This window comes from Nomascus leucogenys, chromosome 6, assembly GCF_006542625.1.
Source record: "Nomascus leucogenys isolate Asia chromosome 6, Asia_NLE_v1, whole genome shotgun sequence".
In the NCBI taxonomy this organism is placed as follows: Eukaryota; Metazoa; Chordata; class Mammalia; order Primates; family Hylobatidae; genus Nomascus; species Nomascus leucogenys.
Window position 1 is genome coordinate 34,928,906 of NC_044386.1, and position 14,579 is coordinate 34,943,484.

At 39.6% G+C, this 14,579-nt stretch overlaps 1 long non-coding RNA gene across 1 annotated transcript in view; it reads left to right on the forward strand.

Annotated features, from left to right (window-relative positions):
• Window positions 1-2,423: 2,423 nt before the first annotated feature.
• LOC115835381 overlaps window positions 2,424-14,579 on the forward strand; it is a 151,623-nt gene continuing 139,467 nt past the window's right edge. Inside the window, exons 1-2 of the long non-coding RNA XR_004030348.1 lie at window positions 2,424-2,486; window positions 5,587-5,756. This is a non-coding gene — a long non-coding RNA (uncharacterized LOC115835381). The remainder of the gene's footprint in view (window positions 2,487-5,586; window positions 5,757-14,579) is intronic.

Sequence of the window (14,579 nt, forward strand, 5' to 3'; positions counted from 1 at the left end):
AAAGAAAACCACGGGGGTCGGGGGGGGGTGAGAAGATTAGTTAGCTTTATCAATAAGGAAAAGTTGGGATAGAACAAAAGCATAATAGTACTATATCACATAGCCAAAATTATCATAGAGGTATAGATGTGTGTGTGCATGTGCAGGGGTGTGCATGAGTGCATGTATGCATGTGTGCAAATGCGTATTCACTGTGTGTGTGTGTGTGTGTGTGTGTGTGTGTTGAACCTAACTTCCTGAATACTTGCCATGCACCAGGCACTGTTCTGGAGTGGTTCAAATCTCACGACTCCTTGTCCTCTGAGTGGCACTTTGCTTTAGGTAAGCTCATTTGAGCCTCAGGTGCAGGATTTCCCTTGCTTGCCTACAGGGGAATTTACGGAAATAATAAAGCAGAAAATCTACAACTCTACCTGGTATGGGATTTAATGAAACTACTCTCATTGATCTCACTTTATAGAAACACAGAGAAGTTAAGTTTGTCCAAAGTCACATGGTTAGTAAGTGGAATTTGTAGGATTTGCCCCAGAAAGTGCGGGGCCAGAACAGTGCTGCTTCACCGCCGTAGTAGCACTTTCCCTCTCGACAGGCAGTCCTTAGTTTTCTCGGTTTGTCACTATGCCAAAAGTGCACATAAAATGATGTTTGTGGGAGTATAATTTATATAGCACATTATTGGAAAATACCTGAATATTCCACTACAGGGAATTGGTTAAATACATTTTGGTATGTTCATGTGAGAGGGCACTATACAGCTGTTAAAAATAATATTCTCAAAGAATATATGTGACTACTAGGCTTAACTAGGTTATGTTACATGGAAAAAGCAGGCGGCAAATCTGTATGTATAATTTGATGCTAAGTTTGTTTTTTAAAACTACTGTGAAGGGAATAATGGAGACAATCTAACTGCATATGAGAAGAATGAGTAATAAACTGTGGCTTAGTCATTCAATGGAATACTAAATCTAGTTCAACTGAATGAAAATAATCTCCATGGATCAACATGGATAAGTCTTAAAACATAATGCTGACTGAAAAAAGCAAGGTACAAAAGGATATATATGGCACTGTATCACTTATGCAAAAATCTAAAACGTACAAAAGTAATATACATTTTATGAATCCAATTGCATAGTAAAGGCCAGGTGCAGTGGCTCACACCTGTAATCCCAGCACTTTGGGAGTCCAAGGTGGGCAGATCACTTGAGGCCAGGAGTTGGAGACCAGCCTGGCCAACATGGCAAAACCCCATCTCTACTAAAAATATTAAAAAAATAGCCAGGCAGGGTGGCCCATGCCTGTAAGCCCAGCTACTCAGGTGGCTGAGACAGGAGAATTGCTGGAACCCAGGGGGTGGAGGTTGAAGTGAGCCAAGATTACGCCACTGCACTCCAGCCTGGGCAACAGAGTGAGACTCTCTCTCTCTCTATATATATATATAGATAGATAGATAGATAGATAGATAGATAGATAGAAACGTTTTTGTACTTTTACTGTATATATATATATATACAGTACTTTTTGTACATACATATACAGTATATATATTTGTATATATATACATATTTGTATATATATTTGTATATATATACATATTTGTATATATATTTGTATATATATACATATTTGTATATATATTTGTATATATATACATATTTGTATATATATTTGTATATATATACATATTTGTATATATATTTGTATATGTATATACAGTACTTTTTGTACTTGTATATATATATATACAGTAAAAGTACAAAAATGTTTCTATCTATCATCTATCTATCTATCTATCTATCTATCTATAGTAAAAGTACAGAAACATTCAACGGATCTATACACACCAGCTTTAGGATAGCACTTCTTCATTTCCTTTAGGAATGAGAAAGAATTAGATGAGTTTCAGCTGTATCCATTTTATTTCTAAAGGAGAGAACTGAGCAAATGTGGTAAAATGTTAACATTTGTTAAATCTGAGTGGTACATCCCTAGGTTTCTTTTATACTGCTTTCTGTGTGTTTGGAACATTTTATAATTAAAATTTGTCTGTGTGATATATAATAAGGATACACACGTGGAAGAGGCTAGTGGGCATCAAAATACAAACAGCGACTATGTTGGAAAAGTATAGTGCAAACTTATTTTCTTTAAGTTTTTTTGTATTTTTAAAATTTATATAGTAAGTATGATATAAGAAATAAAAGCAAGACACGTCTTTTTAGGAAGCATCAATGTTGTATGCAAAGAGTGCTGCAGTGGAATATGGAATCTGCTCCTGTGTGACACTGGTTGATTCACGTAGGCACTTTGTAGCACTAGGTACTTTGCAGCAGTTTCCTCACCTGCACGGTGGTTTTATGGGCCACATGCTCACTAAACTGACTTATTCTTCCTGGTAACCTGCATACAGACCTCCCAGGCCCTGGCGTGAAGGTGGCACTGTGACTAACTCTTGCCGATGGGATGGGAGGAGGCAGTTAGAAGTAAGTATGCCTGCTCTGATGTTTCTCTCTGCCTTCTGTCTGCTGTGCGGATGAAGTCTGGGGCTTCCTAAAACCCTTTGTTGAGATGGTGGAGCCACAGCAGGGGAGGAACCTGGATCCCCACCTGCCACCACAGGTGTGACAGAGGCCAACCAGAAACGTACCCCTTGAATTTTGTGAGAGCAAGAAGTAAACTTTTGGGCTTGTCTGTTATAGCAGTTAGACTACTCTGATCAATACAGGCTCCATCTCTCAGATCCCTTCAAGTTCTGATACTCTATGAATGCCAGAGGCCGTTGGTTTAAAGCTGTCTGTCCATTCATTTATCTCTTGATGAAGTTCACTTGTCTCGGGGACAAACTTCTCTAAACCAGAAATTTGGACATGTCCAAAAGAAAGAAACTGGTGTAATAACAAGTGAGTTGAAAAGATAAAGGACAGTAGCCAGAAGACCAGGGGAAAATCCAGAGCTGAGTAAGTCTGGGCTGTGCATGGCTTGAGTCTAAGGACAAGAACTTGAACATATTTTGATCTCTTTATAACCCTCCAGTCTTATATACTGTAGTCACTTAATCAATACCTGTTGGATGAATGAATACATGTGTGGGAAGCTGCTATCAGTGATAGCCACATACCTTGAAAAGCCACTGCTGCATAATTTCTAGAATTATTGACCTTTTAGTTTCGTGAAGGAGGTAAGAACACATGATATGGACTCGGAGGGGTCAGGCAGGCTGGGTGAGAATCCTGGCTCTGCCTCTTCCTTAGCCGTTCCAAGCCTGTTTTCTTAGGCATAAAATAGGGATAAAAATGCTGTAAAACCCATAGTCATTTTGAGGATTAAAGGAGTTAGGTAATGCAGGTGAAGCACAGGCCTGCCCCACAGTTGAGTAACTTGGATTTATGACACGAATTCAAGGTGACCCTAAGTTAAATCAAGATAAGACTCTTGCTGGGCCCAGTGGCTCATGCCTGTAAACCCAGCACTTTGGGAGACTGAGACAGAAGGATTGTCTGAAGCCAGGAGTTTGAGACCACTCTGGGCAACATAGTGAGACCCTGTCTGTACAAAAAAAAATGTAAAAATTAATCAGGCATTATGATGTGTACCTGTAATCCCAGCTACTTGGGAAGTTGAGGTAGGAGAATCACTTGAGCTCAGGAGTTTGAGGCTACAGTGAGCTATGATTGTGCCACTGTGCTCCAGCCAGGGTAACAAAGCAAGACCTCTGTCTCTAAAACAAAACAAACAGAAACAAAACAAAAACAAAAACAAAAAATATGATAATATAATGACTCTCTACCTCTTCTTACCTAGTTCTCCCATAGGCACTATCTAAGTCAGCACAGGTGTTGGCCTTGACAAGATTAGCATTGCATTGGTAGAATGCTCCAAAATAGCCTCGTTAAAGCATCATTACATCATACTTGCTGAAGTAATCAATGATTCTCATGGAACAAGAGCACAGGAGGTGAGAGAGCACTGTTTCCTAATGCAGACACCCTTCAGGGTCACTTCCTGGCTGAATGACCTGCAGAAGGGGACTCAAGTAGACCCGTTTCATTTTCTCATCTCTGAAGTCGGAGGAGAACACCTGCCAGCCACGCCGTTTATTGTGGGGGTGAAACCAGTGTTCCTGAAGGTCATGGCCTGGCACAGAAGGGTGCTCGTGGGTGTCATTTCTCCCTCTTCATGTCACTTCTTTGAAACCCAGCCCTAGTTGAAGCTCAGATGATATTTCTCTAGTTTTTATACAGAACATTGTGGTTTTGGTAAAATTCACATACATTTTGGGAAGCATTCCCACCACCTCCCCATCTCCAACCTCCATTTACTTGAAGGGAAATGGAATCTATCTGGTTTTGATTCATTTACACTCCACTTGTTAGCATTAGTTTGTAAGCATCAGCCAACATCCAAGTAACTCTTGGAACCTTGTTCTAAAGGCTACGTTTTCAAGTCTAGAAAGTTTATTTTTCTTTCTTCTTTTTAAAAAAAATGCTAAAAGGAAACTGGACTTCAGTACTAGTTTGAGTTTGGGTTTATTTTCTGTGTATGACTGGCTTCCAACAAATTTGGTTAAAAAATACACTTTGCCATTCCAGGTTTTACAATTTCAGCTCAATTGAATTTACTCTTGAAAAAAGTTTTCATATTCTAACCCAAGGGAAAACTTTTGTGTTCTGTTCCTGTTTTGCTGGATCACGGAATTGTTAACTTTTCAAGATTTTTGGTTTGCCACTCAAATGAAAAAAAAAAATGAAGACCTTTACTGCTTATTTGCATGGTATTGGCTTTCTGTTGACCTTATCTTTATTTGATTTGGTAGAGGGTTTTGGTAGAAATTGGTAAGAAGTTTCATTCATGAAGACAGACTTGGGAAATTACATGTAATTATCCGAGCCTATACTCAACAAGAGGAAAAACAGAAAGAAGTTGGATGCTTCCCTTGGAGTGGAGGGTTTCTCAGAGGTTTCTACTGAGCAGGACATTCACTCTCTACCATATCATTTTACCCACCAGGCCTGTGTAATAAACACAACCTTAAGACAGTGCAGTCTACTTTCCGTCGTATAGTAATAGGCTTCATCTGCTATTTCTAGCTAACAATTGTTCATTGTTCGTGTTGCCTCAAGGTTTAGAAACCAGAACTTCTCCCTGGTTCCCAGGCAGTTGAAAACAAAGAAGGAGGTAATTTCCACGTGTATAGCAGCCACTCCATTTGCTTTAGCTCAAGTCGGTTATCTGTGTTTTTTAGATGAGTCTGTAACAGATTTGATTTTTGTGTAAATCTCAGACAGGAGATAAAGTCTTCTCTTGAATTTCCGTTTAGGTTGTTTGTTTGAGGCTCAAATGAGCTTTCTGGACAGACTTGGTAAGTATTGTTAAGTTTGACTAAAGTGCTCATTTGTGATTTCATAAGGGGATTAGTAAATCTTAATCTTCTAGTCCTCTACCTTGCTACTGTCTAGAGCCAGTGCATAAAATGTCACAGTGATAATTTTTATCTCCATCTTAATTATGAACATTTTAAGCTAAGGGAGCTAAGGGAGACAGACTCATAAGTATCAGATTGGTTTTCTTTGTTCCTATACCCAGATTTTCATATGGTCAAAATACCCATGGAATATATGAGTGGCAGCAGTAAACAATCCTTGAAGTTCTTGCTTGTTTAACTTGACTGTTGGTGATGCCCAATGAGGCCCTGTCTGCTGCAAGCAAATTACATAAAAAAGATGTGAATAAAAACTCATCATATACTAACAGAGGTGAGATCTGGGAGGAGTGGAATTACATTTATGGTCTATTTGTTTTCTTTTTCTTACTTTTCTGAATTTTCATACAGTGAGTATATGTGTATGTATGTGTATGTATTTTAACTTTTTGTTTACAAAAAAGTTGAGTGTATATGTTTGTTTTTTTAAAAAATCAAGCTATATAGAAGTGTATAGAGTAAAATGCATAAGTTTTTTTATTCATCCTCTAACCACACTCTGCTTTCTAGAGATCATAATTGGTTTGTGTGTAAATTTCCAGACCTTTTCTCTGTTTTATCTGTATAATTGTTAACATTATATTGAAAGAGTGAGATTCCATACAGTACAGGTAGAAAACAGTTTCCCCTTGCTGTCTCTATAAATATAATATGCAGATTCATTCTCACGCTCTTGGACAATCATGTAGAATAACAACTCCTCCAGTCCTTTCAAGTCCCACCCATCACCCCAGGCACTCTGGCTTTTGGTGCACCTAGTGGATTCCGGCAGCTTGTGGGCAGCCACTGACAGATGCAGGTGCTGGCTGGGGAAAGTAAAAGCTTGGCCTCCACCTAGTAGGTGTGTGTGTGAATGTGATCAAGAGATAGGAAGGTTATGGGTGGAGTGTTGTCAACCTCTCTACAGGTGGGGCCCTTTTCAAGACCATCCTGGCTGGCTCCCTTGCATATGGCCTAAGGGCAAGACTGATGCACTCTGGCTGCTGCTGCTGGGAGATGTGCAGTCTGCTGCACTGCTGCTCTCTCAGTACCTGGGCCTGTCTGCTGCACTGCAGCTCTCTCAGTGCCTGGGCCTCCGCACGCAATTTGCAGCCTCTTGCTAGTAGACGATCTTTGGTCTTGAATCAAGTGCCAGTCTACACTTGGCAGACTCCAGCATTCAGGGAGCTCTCCTTGAAACCTCTCTTACTTAGAAAGAGGTAAAGGTGGAAACACCACCACACCCTGAAAAATCATTCCAAAGGAACTCTCTCAGCATTTTCGGTTTCAGTCCTTTTACAGCCTTGAGGCGAGTGATGGGCTAATGGTTGCAGTTGTCTCCTTTGCATATCCTGTCTAGGTGGTCTAGAAACTCACTTTAGAATGTGAAACCAATAATTGCCTCTTGCTTTGTTCTGGGTCTTCTGGGGCCTTAGACAAAGCTGAAAAAGAGTCTCCTTTTCACATTTTGTTATAGACCTAGGTAAGTCATTGTTTTTCCATAAGTTGGAACATATTAATATTCTGTAAGTTGCTATCTTAATTGTCAATATATCACTCTTTTCATATCAGAAGATGTTGAACTGTCTCATTCTTTTTAATGGCAGTGTAATAGTCCATTGGGTAGATAAACCAGAGTTTATGTAACCATTTCTCTTTTGATAGGCTAATTCTAATTGTTGGCTTTTACAAGTAATGCTGCTATAAATAATTTTTAAATTCACATGTGTATGTCTGTGTGTGTGTGTGTGTGTGTATATATATACATGAAGTGTAGCCAAAGATAGGTACTAGAAAAATTTTGTTAGATACTACCAAAGTGACTCCAGGAGAGTTGTATGAATTTCTGCTTTCTCCAGCAGTGCTTAAGAGTGAACATTTCCCCACACCCTCACTACATATTTTCATTGTTTTTAATCTTTGCCATTTTAGAGGCTAACAATGATCTTGTTATTTTATTCTATTATTTTCTTGATTACTAATAAGGTGAGACATTTTTTCTCACTTTTGTCCATTTGTATCTGTGCTCCGTGAATTGCTTATCACATATCCTTCATCCAGTTTGGGGTTCTGGGTCTTTCTCAGCACCTTGTAGTTTAAATAAGAAGATGGCAAAATAATGAAGCAAAGACAGATTGTAGTGACTTGCTGAGAACCCTGGTCCCACTCCGTGGGGACAAGAAATCGTGGAAGTTCTACAGCTCAGACTGTATCACTTGTTCCCCTCAAAACTGTTTGCAAGTCTGAATCTGAAACATAGGCTAAGTCTTCTCTTCCTTCAAACTGACAAATACACTTTTATTAATAAAATTTTAGCCAATTCCTTGTATTTGACTGAGAGCGCATACAAACTTATTTTGAATCTGAAGCCTAATGGGTTGTATTTATGCCTCTTTGTCTCTTCTTAATTCTATGCATATTAAAAATTACTAAAGGCATATTGGATTTCAAGGAAAAAACCAAAGGAGATTTTTCAGAGCACCTAGCAGCCATGGCAACATGTCTTTACAAGGGGCATGTACTCTGTTAAAAAATATTCCACTTACAGACATTTGCCAAACAGCCCCAAGCTAACCCAAGAAAGAATGGGCAGATGGTTTGAGGTGTGTCAGGAATAGGATTTACAAAATAAGATTATGGTTATGCTGGAAAGTAACAGCAATGGTTGTAAACAAATGGAACAGACTTACTTTTTGCCACGGAGCAGAGGAAGAAAGGGGTTTTGCATTGCTGCTTGTGAACTAGTGTTGGTTCACTGCAATACACACCTCTCTGGGATTTTATGTATGTTGTTAGGCACTTGTATAAGACACATGACTGGGCCTCCAATTGAGTTTCTTCTGATCTGAAGCAGGGAAACTTCGTTCTAGTTCTAGAAGCCCCTGCTGGTGTTGGCCCTGTCTTGGTTGTGTCTGGCAAATGAATCTGCATCCTTCTCCACGTGAATTTAACTATCATACCAGTTACGAACTATCAGTTGAAAAGACACTGGAGAGAACCAGCCTGTTTGTTCCTTAATGTATATTTTTGGCTGCGGGAATTAGAGTTATAACAGAGGAAGGTACAGAACACCTCCCAATATGATTGATTATTTGCTCATCAGCCCAAATCCTGGACCTTGAAGTGATCTGCCTCTGCCCTGAATTTAAAAATCTCAGCTCTTTCTTTTCCAATTAAATTAAGATTTAGAAAGATAATGCTTCCTCTCTTGGGAGAATTTGGGCATTTTCCAAGGGAACAGAGAGACGGTTGTCAAAGGGGATTTGCTGACAATGACATGAGAAGAAGGTGATGACAAAGAAAGACTGAAGGTCTCAGACTTTGGGATGGGGTCGAAGCTCTCTCACCTGGTTAGGAACTGTCACCATGCAAGTGAAGGGTGGAATTTGGCTTTTAGAATATATTTCCATTAGCTCTGGAGTTTGACAGCTAGCTCCCAATGGCAGTGAAGCACGTGAGGCCTCCAAGTTGGCAAGGCTGATCTCTGACTAATGGGGAAAAATTACCCAATAAGAATTAGCAATCTTGCATCACTGATCAGAATCCTTACATTGCCCTTCATGTGGGGAAAAGAACGAGACTTTCAAAAGGAGTTGGACTGGTTTTAACATGGCCTGTTGGTCACTGAGACAGGAAATATTTAACATGGATTAGATGCATTTGGAATTTGTTTGACTTGTCTTGAGCCTAAGGTTTCCAGGTATTAGTGGTATTGAGCACTCATTTAGTGCTTTTATGTATTTTTTAAAAAGTGCCCTCTCATTATTTCTAGGTAGATACAATTGGCCCTCTTTGATCTTGTTTATTTGTACTGGATTTTTCAACTTAACACTTTTGGAGAAGTGGAATCTCTTGAGTGTTAAGCTAGGAAAACCAGTCTTGGATGAGTGTCCCAAAAGAGAACAGTGTTCTTATCATAGGCTGAATTGATCCCAGATGGATTCTGGAATGAAAAGATTAACAATGATGTAAAAATGGCCTAAGCACATGATAGTATACAACAGTGAGCCTTTGAAAGTAGGCTTGGCCACAGCCACATGTGTCTTCAGAGCTGGAGGTTAGATACCATTTACTTTGGACTTTGGATGGCATATGGTGGTCAGAATGATTTAAAAATGTTAAGTTAGGCTGGTGTTGAAAGATGGCATAATTTGAGAACAGATGCAGCAAAATGAGACAATGAACTTGCCTTCCTCAAAAATGATGTCAGAAATGAGAAGCTGAGGGCCATGGGCCAGGACAGAGGAGACTTAGCTTCTTTATCTTGTCTTCTTAGATTGTGTTGAGAAATCCTGCTCTTGGGCATGTGCTACTGTGTCTTTTGGAAGACGATAATAGCTGGGCAGAGGAAAACGTTGTGGCTTTTTGACCCCTCTCTGACCAGGACAGCAAATATAATGACAATAATAAAAATACCCAGAGCACATCTTTATTTATCTCTTCATGGGAAGTCGTAAGACTGAAAGGGGCTTTTATTTAGTGAGTTCTACCAGTGGGAAGATACTCAGACAACACTGAACCCACACGTTTGACTCTGGACCACAGGCTGTATGTCTGACCCCAGGTAACTGGGGTATCCTGAGCAGACTGCAGGGTTAGATGGAATGATCTCTTCTCTATTGTCTATTGTGATCTGTATACTTACAATGAAGTTTTCAAGACACAGGCTACAAAATGCATTGGCTAAGAAATGACTAGGAACCAAGGGCAGAATGGGGGTAAAGTGAATTCCAGCAAAATGCTGTCCCTTCAATGAGTCTTACTGGAAGGACCAATTGGCCAACTGGAACACCTCCATGGGATACAGGAAGTATGGGGCTTTGGGACACACACACACACACACACACACACACACACACACACAGAGCCTACTTTAGCACAGACCCAGCCATTTGTGAATCCAGATTTCTTGGGGGAGATTTCTGAGTCTGAGACCACTGGTTCGTTATGCTAACGAGGCTGCACACTAGAATAATCTGGGAATATTTTGGCAAAAAAACAACAACAACAGCAAAAAAAACAAGACCATTTTCCCAGACCCTATCCCAGACCAATTCAATCAGAATCTCAGGATTTCAGGGCACTGATAATTTTTTTTTTTTTTTCTGAGAGAGAATCTCACTCTGTCATCCAGGCTGGAGTGCAGTGGCGTGATCTCTGCTCACTGCAACCTCCACCTCCTGGGCTCAAGTGATTCTCTTACCTCAGCCTCCCGAGTAGCTGGGATTACAGGTGCATGCCACCATGTGTGGCTGATTTTTTTGTATTTTTAGTAGAGATGGGGTTTCACCATGTTAGCCAGGCTGGTCTGGAATTCCTGACCTCAAGTGATCCACCTGCCTAGGCCTCCCAAAGTGATGAGATTACAGGCGTGAACCACTGATAATTATTTTTAAAGCTCCCAAAGTGATTTTAATGTGTGACCAGGAGTGAGAACCATTTTCTTGGTTAGCAGTTTGCTGAGGTGGTTACAGATAGTCTCTCTTCTCTTCCAGATTCACTAGAAATTGCCATTAGACTCTAGGCTTCCTGAGGGGAGGGTTCACCTGACATAGTATTTGATTTTCTACAGCATCTAATTTTCAAGGGATAATTGTGAATGTATTTGCATCAGAAAGAGGAACCTATTCATTGCTAGTAGTTTTCCGGGCTGTCAGTCAGGGCACCGGTTTCTATCATCAGCTTTCCCATTCATTAGGTGGAGGACCTAGGGGTAGGTCCAGATAAAATACAGGATGCCCAGCAAAAATTTGAATTTTAGATAAACAATCAACAATTGTTTTGTATGCATATGTCTCATACAATGTTTGAATATGTATTTTTATTTGCTCAATCTGGCAACCCTACCCCGGGATATCTTCTTAGTCTCAGATTATTCACTTGTAAACTAAGGAATGCAGTTGTCCTTTCAAATTTCATTTGAAAGGAAAAAAACTTAAAGAAATTATAATCACTTTTAAATAAGGTAAACTTAAATTGAAGTTTGACAAATTCCTTGTTTGCACTCCATTTAGGATTTCCAAAAGCAGGTTCTTAAATGGAGTGTCTAGGTATTCATAACGGTGACCAGACAGGCATACCCTAGAGTTATTATAAAAGCATTTATTTTTCTACATTTAATGGTGTTTGTTTAGCTTTCAAGGGAGTCTTTCAAGTTATTTGTTCAACACTGAAATGTGGTCTTTTCAGTTTCTTTAGAGATTGGAGACATTTGATTTTGAAAAGCCCCTCTCTCATCAATTAGTATCTTCATTTCTAAGCATACAAGAGGGTCTCTAGTTAGCTGAAGGTATGTTTTTTGTCGCAAGCAAATGGAAATGTTTTTGTCTTTCAGACCCAAACTTAAATATTACTGTGTATGTGTGTCTGCCCTTGTGTGTGTGACATTTGTCCCATTTTATTGAATGTCCCCATATGCAGCAGTTCTAGAGTTCTAAGACCTTATTACAAAGTATATGCATATATACAATTGTCCAGTGCTAAGATGAAGGGAATAGAGTTTCTCTGTAAATTAGAGAATCATTAAAATTGGAATTTCCAAATGAGGTTTTCCATGTCTGAAATTTCAGGGAATGGAATGAGTCAGATGTCCAAGGAAGGTAATTAGCAGTTTACCTATTCTTTTAAAAACAATCACACAACTTTTGTAAGACAAAGACATTCCTAGTTTCACTCCACATTTAATAACCTGGGGTTAGGAAAGCTTTCAAGGACTGTTGGGGGTATGTTTTATATGGCTACCAGAGGGAAATTTTGGGAGTTTTTAGACCAAAGTGAGTTATATAACTTGGTTGCTATGGTTTGAATATGATTTGTTTCTACCAAAAACCATATTGAGGCTTGGTTCCCAATGTGGCAGTGTTGGGAGGTGCTGCCTTAAAGTGGTGATTAGGTCTTTAAGATGCATTAATGTCTTTCTCTGGAGATGGGGTTAGTTGTCTTGGGAATGGATTGCTTCCCTCAAGAGCACATTGTTATAAATTGAGGTTGCCACATGTGTCTTGCCCTTTTTTCCATTCACCTGGTTCCCCTTCCATTTCCCTGCTATGTTTGAGGCAGCATGAGGCCCTCGTCAGAAGCCACCAGATGCAGCTGCCAAATCTTGAACTTCTCTGCTTCTAGAACTGTGGGCTAAATAAACCTCTTTAAAAAAAATAAATTACCCTATCTCAGGTATTCTTTTAGAACAACACAAAATGAACTAAAACAATGTCAACATTAAAAATGAGAGAAATGTTAAAATATGTTTAAAAAACGACTTCTATAATACCTATGAGAATCTGCCATTTTCTGTTATTTTAAGAGCCAGGCCAAAGGAAAAATAAAGGTCACTGAATCCACTGGATTGGAATGCCTTTACTGTCCTCCAGTCTCTCTTCCCTCCCATATGCAGAAACATTTAGGGAGTGTGCACTTCCTGATTACTATTTTCTTCCCAATTAGGGTGCTCAATGGACAATGTTATATATCCCAACCTCTTCCTTGCCGTTTCCCCTCCCTGATGTTTCTTGGGACCAGATACCACAATCTGGCATAGCCTGCTCTTGTGGCTGGTTAACAAACCTCTCAAAATATTCTGCTCCTTGCTGTTTGTTTCTACTTGAATACCTGCACTTCTAGCAAATTCTACTTCAAAAACATTATACAATACTATGTGCTAAGCCTTATGCCAAGCATTTTATATGCATGATCTCATTTAATCTTCACAACAATCCTATGAAGTAGATATAACTGTCTTCAATTAATGGATGGGAATTCTGTAGCCTATAGAAGTTAAATACCTTCCTCAAGGCCACACAGGTCCTAAATGGCACCAGTAGAATTTGAACCCAGGGCTCTGGAGCTTTTGATCACTATGTTATACTAAGATAAGTTAGGGGCGGTGGCTCATGCCTGTAATATCAGTAATTTGGGAGGCTGAGGCAGGGGGATTACTTGAGGCCAGGAGTTTGAGACCAGCCTGGACAACATAGTAAGACCCTGGTCTCTACAACAGTAACAACAAACTTAGCCAGATATGGTGGCGTGTGGCTGTAATACCAGCTACTTGGGAGGCTGAGGTGGGAGGATCACTCAAGCTCAGCAGTTCGAGGCTGCAGTGAGCTGTAATTGTGCCACTGCACTCCAGCCTGGGCAACAGGTGAAACCCTGTCTACAAAAAACCCAAAACAAAACAAAACCCGAACTAAGATACTAGTTCTTTAATGAAAGTGACATCATTTATTTATGATTAGTGATTATTATTTTTATGCAACACTTATTGAGTACTTATTATGTGTCAGTCACTGTGATAGGTGCTTTATCGATCATCTCATTTGTACCAGGGTTAAGCAGAATTATAATGTATTCTACAGATAAGGGATGAGACTCAAAATGTAACTTTTTCAAAGTCATACAGTTGAAAAAAAGCAGACCTAGGAGCCCAAACAATAAGTATTTATCTCAGACTCTTATGGTGTTCCCTCTCTAACCCTCTTCTTTGAGAGTCTTCCAGTTATTCCCAGTTACAGTGTAGAAGAATTTGAATCCAAGAGGCTGTTCTTCCACCAATGGCTTTCTGTCTTCCTTTCGTCTCATTCAGGGCTGGAGTAGAATCATTGCAGAGGTTTGTGCACATGCTGTTAAATGTGGCACTAATGCTGCCTGTCCTGAAATAAACTTGGATTGGCTATCCAAGATGGCATTAGCTACCCTTGAAATGAAATGACCTTTCCCTTGGACTCATTGAGTGAGGCCGTTGTTATCAATGAAGACATGCTTGAGGCTGTGCTAAAGGAAGAATGCTCCACCTTCTTGGAGCCTGATGTGACCAACATGGTTCTACGAAAATATCAAGTCAAAGATTTGATCTTGAAGAGAAGGAATCTGACCTTAGCAAAACGAAAATGGTTCAGCATGTGGCATCTAAAGATATTGTGAATCTTGTGAACTTGTTTGTTAAATGGGACATTTAGGAGGAGATATGGTGTATGGTGATCATATGTCCTGGTTGATGCCTGTTTTATCTCAATATAATTAACAATCGTTATTCAGTTTCATCCTCAAAAGTGTCCTGGTTTGGATGATAAGCTATATGGTTCCCTGTCTAACAGAAGCAAAAAACTAAATGCTATAGTTT